Source organism: Balaenoptera ricei, chromosome 9 (assembly GCF_028023285.1).
Source record: "Balaenoptera ricei isolate mBalRic1 chromosome 9, mBalRic1.hap2, whole genome shotgun sequence".
NCBI lineage: Eukaryota > Metazoa > Chordata > Mammalia > Artiodactyla > Balaenopteridae > Balaenoptera > Balaenoptera ricei.
In genome coordinates, this window is record NC_082647.1 from 4,801,427 (window position 1) to 4,809,900 (window position 8,474).

At 46.0% G+C, this 8,474-nt stretch overlaps 1 long non-coding RNA gene across 1 annotated transcript; it reads right to left on the minus strand.

Annotated features, from left to right (window-relative positions):
- Positions 1-311: 311 nt before the first annotated feature.
- LOC132371335 (uncharacterized) lies at positions 312-6,066 on the minus strand. The gene is made up of 3 exons (XR_009504838.1): positions 5,927-6,066; positions 4,199-4,319; positions 312-538 (listed from the first exon to the last, which is right to left on the minus strand). It is a non-coding gene; the product is annotated as an uncharacterized LOC132371335 (long non-coding RNA).
- Between the last annotated feature and the right edge of the window lie 2,408 nt (positions 6,067-8,474).

Sequence of the window (8,474 nt, forward strand, 5' to 3'; positions counted from 1 at the left end):
ACTTAGTCTACCGAGAGCAAGATGCGAGAGGGCCCTCCACCGACAACCCGATCTGAAGGCGGCACTTCCTGGGGGATCCCGGTAGGACGGATTCCCCAAACTGTCCTCTGGACCACTGGTGCCAACATGTGTTACCGCTTCGGGGGCCAAGGTGTAGATACGGAACGCAGCGCGCTACATTGTGCTCAGAAGGACACGACGCATCCCAGCATATCAAAAGCTCTCGTCGACTGAGTAAAGAAAGATGCTTTCTAAAAAAAAAGAAAAAAGAAATGTGCTTTCTTTAACACAAGGTTTCCCAAATATATCTGAGCTTGGAACTTGTTTTTCATCTCTCTGCTGTAACAAGCACATCCGGAAGCAATTGCTTGGTATTGAGCCACAGTTCACTTGTGAGCAGGCCTGAGTAATTTTTGTTGGTCTCCGTGGGGTCTCTGGTCAATCCTGTGTGATCCAGCAGGCGCGACTCTGTGCGGTGGACACAGCCTGGAATTCTGCTCGCCATCAGTCACTTCTCATCCCACGTCGTCAAGAGGACCTGGTCATGGGGAGGGCGGGGAGAGGTGAACTGCTGGGTCTAAAGGTCTGTAACTCCTGTTATCCCCACAAATCCATCTCTGATGTTGGGGGAAAGAACACCAAGTCCCTTTCCCATTCTATTCACACCGGCAACAAGCATCGCCCTTGAATAAGCAGAAGTCCAGTATTTACAGCCCCAAGGCTTTCTAGAGCAGTCCACTGGAATGGTAGAGTTTAAGATTTAAGAAAAAATATATATACGCTCAAAAATGTATATCTCTTTGTGTGAATGTATCAGTGATTTTTTTTTTTTAAGAAAAAACAAAATCCTGAAAAACTATCCCCAGGTGTGGGTTTTTTTTTTTAAACAATCACTTTTGCTATTTATTTATTTATTTATTTATTTATTTATTTATTTATTTATTTTTGGCTGTGTTGGGTCTTCGTTTCTGTGCGAGGGCCCTCTCCAGTTGCAGCAAGTGGGGGCCACTCTTCATCGTGGTGCGCAGGCCTCTCATTATCGCGGCCTCTCCCGTTGCGGAGCACAGGCTCCAGACGCGCAGGCTCAGCAATTGTGGCTCACGGGCCCAGCTGCTCCGCGGCATATGGGATCTTCCCAGACCAGGGCTCGAACCCGTGTCCCCTGCATTAGCAGGCAGACTCTCAACCACTGCGCCACCAGGGAAGCCTTCCCAGGTGTGGATTTTAAGCCCTATCGACATCATCATTCCGTTTTCATGTAGCTGATTTCCTAATGTGACATTGTGAAACCAGGCGCCAACTTTACTATGTCATGAATATAACAACTTCTCAGGGCACTGGCACGACAAACTTAGTACACATATTATTATGAGCGGTTTAGTGATCACCACCAAATTACAGAGGATGGCTTCCTCCTTGGAAGGGACACTGTTCATGAAGGCTCGGCACAAGTGCTGTCAGCTCTTTAAAAGTTATTCAACTGTAAATCAACCCGGACATGAGCGGCATATCACCAGAAAGTTCATAATGCTATTCATCTTTGCCAGTAGGGGACATTTAAGTTACATATACTATTATAATAACGTTCTTAAACTCTAATTCAGACCACTGTAATGATATCACACAATAATGTTTTGATTACCTATAACGTTTAATTTATCATAGACTAAGAGCTAATGAATAAATGTTAAAACATACTAATTCAGCTCAAGAAAATGACTGCATAATCAGAAATGCAAGTTCAGTATACCATCCTAATTAAGATGAGTCACGCCGGTGGAAAATACCAGTCATTTGTACCTTTATAGCTCACAAACTTATTTCTCTTGATAGCTTGTTTCTAATGACTATTTAGAGCACTTTTTCTACACTGTGCTGTATCATAAGTCCTTCTGTAATAGCTCTCAAATGCCACTGATTATGGACAAATCATAGGAGCTCTTTTTCTACAAAAGAAACAAGGCACAGAACAAAGAAGAGTGAAAAACACCTACTACTTCTAAATTCAGCAGGAGCAATTGTGTTTCAGTTTTAAAACTGAAAACTAACTGCATCCACTGGCCGTATATTCTATTATACGAAAACCCATTCCCCACCTTCATCTGAAGATCGTAGGAGCTGGCCGCTCTGATTCCTTTTGCCCACAGTTCTACAGGGTAAGGCTCGAACTTTCTGCCCATCTTCCCTGGCTGCCTCCGCCAGACCGTCTGGCCTCACGAGACAACTTTCCCAAGAGCACACTCCAGAGCAGCCCTCACGTCTGGCTGACTCCCCGCTTTTCTTCCGCATCCGCTCAGACTCCAGAGAAAAGCTACAGCTCTTGGCTGAAACTTCCAGGCATGGCTGCACCAACCTGATCATCCACTCTGATGTTTAAAATTGTTTTACGCGCCTGAGGACTTTGTTCTCCACAGAAAGACCGAGTTCTGCACCCGGCCCCACCTTGCATGCCTCTACTCCATCATACCGGGCCTGTGTGTCAGTGAGGCGTTTAATTGCCATGTCAGCCAGCCCCTTCTGGCTGCTTCCCCACACCTCCACCCGGCTGGCGTCTCTCGTGGTCTCAGCTGAGCGTCACTTGCTCGGGAAGCTGCGACACCACCCCTCTGCTCACCCACATCCTCGCCCAGGGCCCCTGTGGTATGTCTTAGCGCACCCCACACTTCTTTCTCTCGTGGCCCTTTCACAGTCTGTGATAATCTGTGATTATCTGCTTAACGCACAGCTCTCCCACTGGAAAGGAAACTCCACCTCAGACTGGCACATCCTGGGGCTCACAGGCACTTAGCAAACGTGCGTTGACAGAACGGGGACTTAGCACAGTACCCAGAACCCAGCAAGCACTCGACAAATGATGGCTTTTCCCAGTTTAAAAAAACAAAAACCGGAGGCAACCGCACAAACCCAGAGGGTGTGGTTCTATAGACTACAGTCTGAGAGGTGCAGTGAGAGCTGGACCACAGCCTCCTGTGGTTTCCTTGACAATGTCCCCATCCCCCCCAGCTCATCTTTCCAGGAACTCTCGTCATCGGAGTTGTCCAGTAAGGTGGGATCCTGCGGCCACTGGTTCCCCTGGAGCACATAACCCCCATCAGTAGGTGAGCAGGAGAAAGAAATGAACTGATATTAACAAGCCAGCAACAAGCCGACAGCGATGCCAGAGTCTGGAGGCAGGTTTTCAGCTGGCCCGTTCTCTGCTCAGTCGCCAAGTTCAGCCACACTGCCGTGAAAAGGGACACCAAGAGCACCCCTCAGAACTCCTTCTCATCTGGTCACCACGGCCAAACTAGCTATAAGCACGAGGAGAGACTACTCAGGCCAAAGTGTGTCTGATGGGAAACAATTAAAAATTTATCTGCAGTAAGTGCTAGTGCAGCCATGAGTGACTTAAATGAGGCTCTGATCAATTACTACAGCTGATCTGACCCCTTAATATTGAAAATATAGCCAATGCTGTATCATCTAGATTTTATTGGCCATCATAAACTCTTGGGTTTGTAATTATTAATTTTTAACAATGTATAGCTATATTCCTCTTTTATCAATCAAAAAACTTTGAAATTCTTAGTAGCAAATACTATTAACTTATATATATATGATTGTACACACACACACATAACCAGAAGTAATCTGTAGCATCCCAAGCTAAAAACAAGAGGGTAAAACTTGAGAAATCAATCTTCAGAGAATAAACAGCTGCTTACTTTTGAGACATAATACAGGGTAGAAAGAACTAATATTTTAACATGAGAAAAATCTTTCCATACCAATATCAAACGATAGGTCTTTTCCTCCTTTTAAACAAGATTTATTTCCATCCGACCAAGCGAAATTGATGTAATTGCCAGTTAGAACCCCACAAAATTATTTTGCCAATCAATTTATATTTCTATTTAACAAGCGTGACAGTTACTTTTAAAAGAAACATTATGAAATAGTCTTCAATCAGGTAAAGAATTATTTAACAGATAAATATTCTTAATGGTGCTCTCTTGCGGTTTGAAATAAGCTACACGCTTGATTAACCTCACAAGCCTGTTCAGCACAACCGTACTTTTTACAAATGAGATAAAATGCAGGGATCATAAAAAATGAATTCATCACAGAACTGTCAGTACTTCAGTCACAAAAGAGCTCGTTAGGCGTATTAGTTAAGTTGGAGAATGAACTGGCCATCGCTACCATAAAATATACTTACGTCTTCAAGATTCCTGCGGGGTCATTTCTTCCACTGGGCTCTCCTGCTGACCACACTGCAGATGGTGACACAGTGGAGGGAGGTCCTCTCACACACGTGTGCTACAGCATCGCACACCCACCTGTCAGGTATACGGAACACCTACTGGAGTCATGGCTTAAGAGCCAGATTTTTTTTCAGAAACCTACTAACAGCTTAGTTCTTAACAGCTTTACTGAGATATAATTAACATGCTACAGAATTCACCTACTTAGTGTGTATAATTCAATGGCTTTTAGTGTATTCCCAGAGCTGTGCAATCCTCCCTAGGATCAACTTTGGACACTTTACTCATCCCAGAAAGAAACCCCAAAGCTACTGGTAGGTACATTTCCTCCTAACCTTCCCCACCCCCCAACCCTCTCCCAGGCGACCACTGATCTATTTGATGTAAGAGCTAGATTGGGGGGGAGGATGTTGTGTACAATTTTATTTTTTATCTTTTTAAAAAATTTTTATTGGAGTAGAGTTGATTTACAATGTTGTGTTATTTTCAGGTGCACAGCAAAGTGATTGTTATACATATACACATATCCACTCTTTTTTAGATTCTATTCCCATATAGGTCATTACAGAGTATTGAATAGAGTTCCCTGTGGTATACAGCAGGTTCTTATTAGTTAGTTTATATATAGTAGTGTGTATATGTCAAACCTAATCTTTCAATTTATCCCTCCCCCCCTTCCCCCATAAGTTTGTTTTCTACATCTGTGACTCTATTTCCATTTTGTAAATGGGTTCATTTGTACCATTTTTTTAGATTCCACATATAATCCACAAAATATCATATGATATTTGTCTTTCTCTGTCTGCCTTACTCCACTTAGTGTGATAATCTCTAGGTCCATCCATGTCGCTGCAAATGGCATTATTTCATTCTTTTTTATGGCAGAGTAATATTTCATTTTATATATGTACCACATCTTCTTTATCCATTCAAGAGATAAATGTTATATTGTTAAAAGTCTTAAAGTCAGGATGGGTAACACCCCAGACACCCGAAACCCAGCTTTCATCCAAGGTTACCCAAACACACAACACTTCTCACTATACAGCATACCCAGCCTGGAAAAACCAGGGATGGAGTCTTCATGTGATTAGAAATTTAATTCAATATTTAATGGGCACCCACCACGTGCCGGGCATTGTGAAGGTCCTGGGGGCACAAAGATCAGTCCCGTTTTCCAGAACCTCAGTCAGGTGAGGGACAGAGAGCATAGCTGGTGCATGGGTAAGAAGAGGCTGACTCGGTGGGGAAGGTCAAAGAAGGCTTCACACATCGGTGATGCTGGAGCCGAGGGCGAGAGCCCTCAGGGAAAGAAACCCCTTCTGGGGCTGATCTTTTCAGGATGCTGTGCACCAACCTCCCCTTGAAATAACACCGTGATACCAAAGAGGAACTTTCAAATCCCAGTGTGTTCAACGAAAGCATGTCTGTGGAACACGCATAACCAAGACTGAGGCATCCTCACAGTGGCCATACAGCGGCAGCTCCCAGCACAGAGCCAGGTGTAGTGTGTATCTGTTAATCCCAAACTCCTAATTTATCCCTCCCCACCCTTTCCCCTTTGGTAATCATAAACTTGTTTTCTGTCTGTGAGTCTATTTTGTAAATAAGTTCATTTGTATCATATTTTTAGTTTCCGCATATAAGTGATATCATGCGATATTTGTCTTTCTCTGGCTTACCTTAGTATGATAATCTCTAGATCCATCCATGTTGCTGCAAATGGCATGATTTCAGTGAAAGCAAACTTTAGATCAAATAATGACTTCTCTGCTTCCTAACCGTGTGGTCTCGAGCACGTGATTAAATCTCTTTGAGCCACAGTTTCCAACCTGGAAAATGGGGGGGATAATAGTCATGCCAACTTCACAGGCTGCTCAGATTAAATAAGGTCACGTGCAGTCAGCACTTGGCACAGTTCCCCACACACTCTGTGCTCAGCTCGGGGCCACTACCCACGCGGACTGGGGACTTCGGCGACTGGGTCACAATCCCGCTCTCACCTCTGAGGCCCCGCCCCACCTGGGTGACGCCGGCGCGCACCAATCTACCCAACACGCTCATGTCAAAATCCCCTCATCTCTTCCATTCCCAGTGACCTCTACACGATGACCACTCACTTCGGTGGTCCTGTTCTCACTGGGAAGTGCTCCACCTCTGAAATCCGAAACACTAACATCTGCCCTATGAGCCCACCCTCCTGACCTTGAAACTCAGGACCTTCAATCCTCCCTTCCCTTTACTCCCCACCTACCCGGACTTCATAGACTTCAAGGACAGAGAACCCCCAGGACACCTGCCCTGTCGCCACACTTGCCCGGCAAAACCCCACTCCTAAGGAAGCCAACTCGCTGCCTTCCTCCCTCTTCCATCCGGGCTACACGGAAGTTCCACTGAAGGGCGTCCCCAGCCCTGTGGATTTGTTCCACTAGAAGGATCTGGTGCATCCTGGGCTTCTCTTCCCCTCAACTCTGGACCACATCATCTCCCACCTCTGCGAGGACCTCGATCAAGGAGTTACCTACCCCTTGCCCCATTGGTATCTTTTTTTTTTTTTGGCTGCATTGGGTCTTCGCTGCTGCGCGTGGTCTTTCTCTAGTTGCGGCGAGCGGGGGTTGCTCTTCGTTGCTGTGCGCGGGCTTCTCATTGTGGTGGCTTCTCTTGTTGTGGAGCACAGGCTCTAGAGTGCAGGCTTCAGTAGTTGTGGCACATGGGCTCAGTAGTTGTGGCACGCGGGCTCAGTAGTTGTGGCTCACGGGCTCTAGAGCGCAGGCTCAGTAGCTGTGGCACACGGGCTCAGCTGCTCCGCGGCATGTGGGATCTTCCCGGACCAGGGCTCGAACCCGTCTCCCCTGCATTGGCAGGCGGATTCGTAACCACTGCGCCAGCAGGGAAGCCTCCCCACTGGTATCTTGAACTTCCCTCTCCTGTGTTCTTCCCCTACCCCTCACACATTTAGGAAAAATATCATAAGCCTCATGTTCTTTGATCCAGTCTTGGCTAGAAGATTAGTAAAAGCAGACGTGGAAGCCCTCAGGAGGAGGAGATGAAGCCCCCCGTGCGAACACTGAGAGGCGGTTCCCACAGGCGGGCTGCAAAGAGCCACCCCGAGCCGGCCACCGCGTCTCGTTAGGAAGGGAGCGCTGGCAGATGCTCACACACCAGTTAGCCAGGTCTTCCTTAAGTAAAGCGTGCCTGTAATATTCTTATCATCATAAAGTCATGTTTACATCTGTCAAATGGGGTGAAGCGACTTCTTGTCGTATCTACAGGTTTAACAGTTGTAAAAACTACTGACTTATAACTTTAGAATGTTTTGTGAAAGTGTGCATTGGTTGAAATTTTTTATAGAAAACTGTTCACTGAGAGTTATAAGGCATTTATAAGGCATCACAGAAGGTTGATTTTACCCAACAACTCCATTAACACTTAACTCATTGCTACATTATGATCTAGTGCTAATTCAATCTGAAGAAGAGGTATGTGTAGATTTTCTTAAAATTACTAACAACTCTAAGCATTCTTCCTCCTTATAGAATGACCAATGCACATTGCAGAATCACATGCCATTTCTACATACAGTACACACAGTATCTGGCAGGTTTATTGAAAAAACAAAAAAATTATTATCACTCCAATCTACTAACAGCAATGGGGCCACTGCAATTCTCAGCTAGATGAGGAAACAGAAGAGAAACCATCTGCATAAGGAACAGCCAGAATTTAGATTCAGATCTTTCAGATTCAAAAGCCCTTCCTCTGCTCACCAGGGTTTTCAGCCCCAGCTACAGACGGGCATCACCTACCGCGCTTAAAAACAGAAAGTGAAAAATGAATGCCTTCCTTGTTCCCTCCCACTCCCCCCATCCTGATGCATGTGGTCTGGGAGGGGTCTCAGCCAGAGTTGAGGGCCCCTCATCACACCGGTCACGTTCTCATGTATGACTCTGTCCCACCAATGTTATGTTAAAACAAAATGCTGGGGCTTCCCAGGTGGCGCAGTGGTTGAGAGTCTGCCTGCCAATGCAGGGGACACGGGTTCGAGCCCTGGTCTGGGAAGATCCCACATGCCGCGGAGCAACTAGGCCCGTGAGCCACAACTACTGAGCCTGCGCGTCTGGAGCCTGTGCTCTGCGACAGGAGAGGCTGCGACAGTGAGAGGCCCGCGCACCGCGATGAAGAGTGGCCCCCACTTGCCACAACTAGAGAAAGCCCTCGCACAGAAACGAA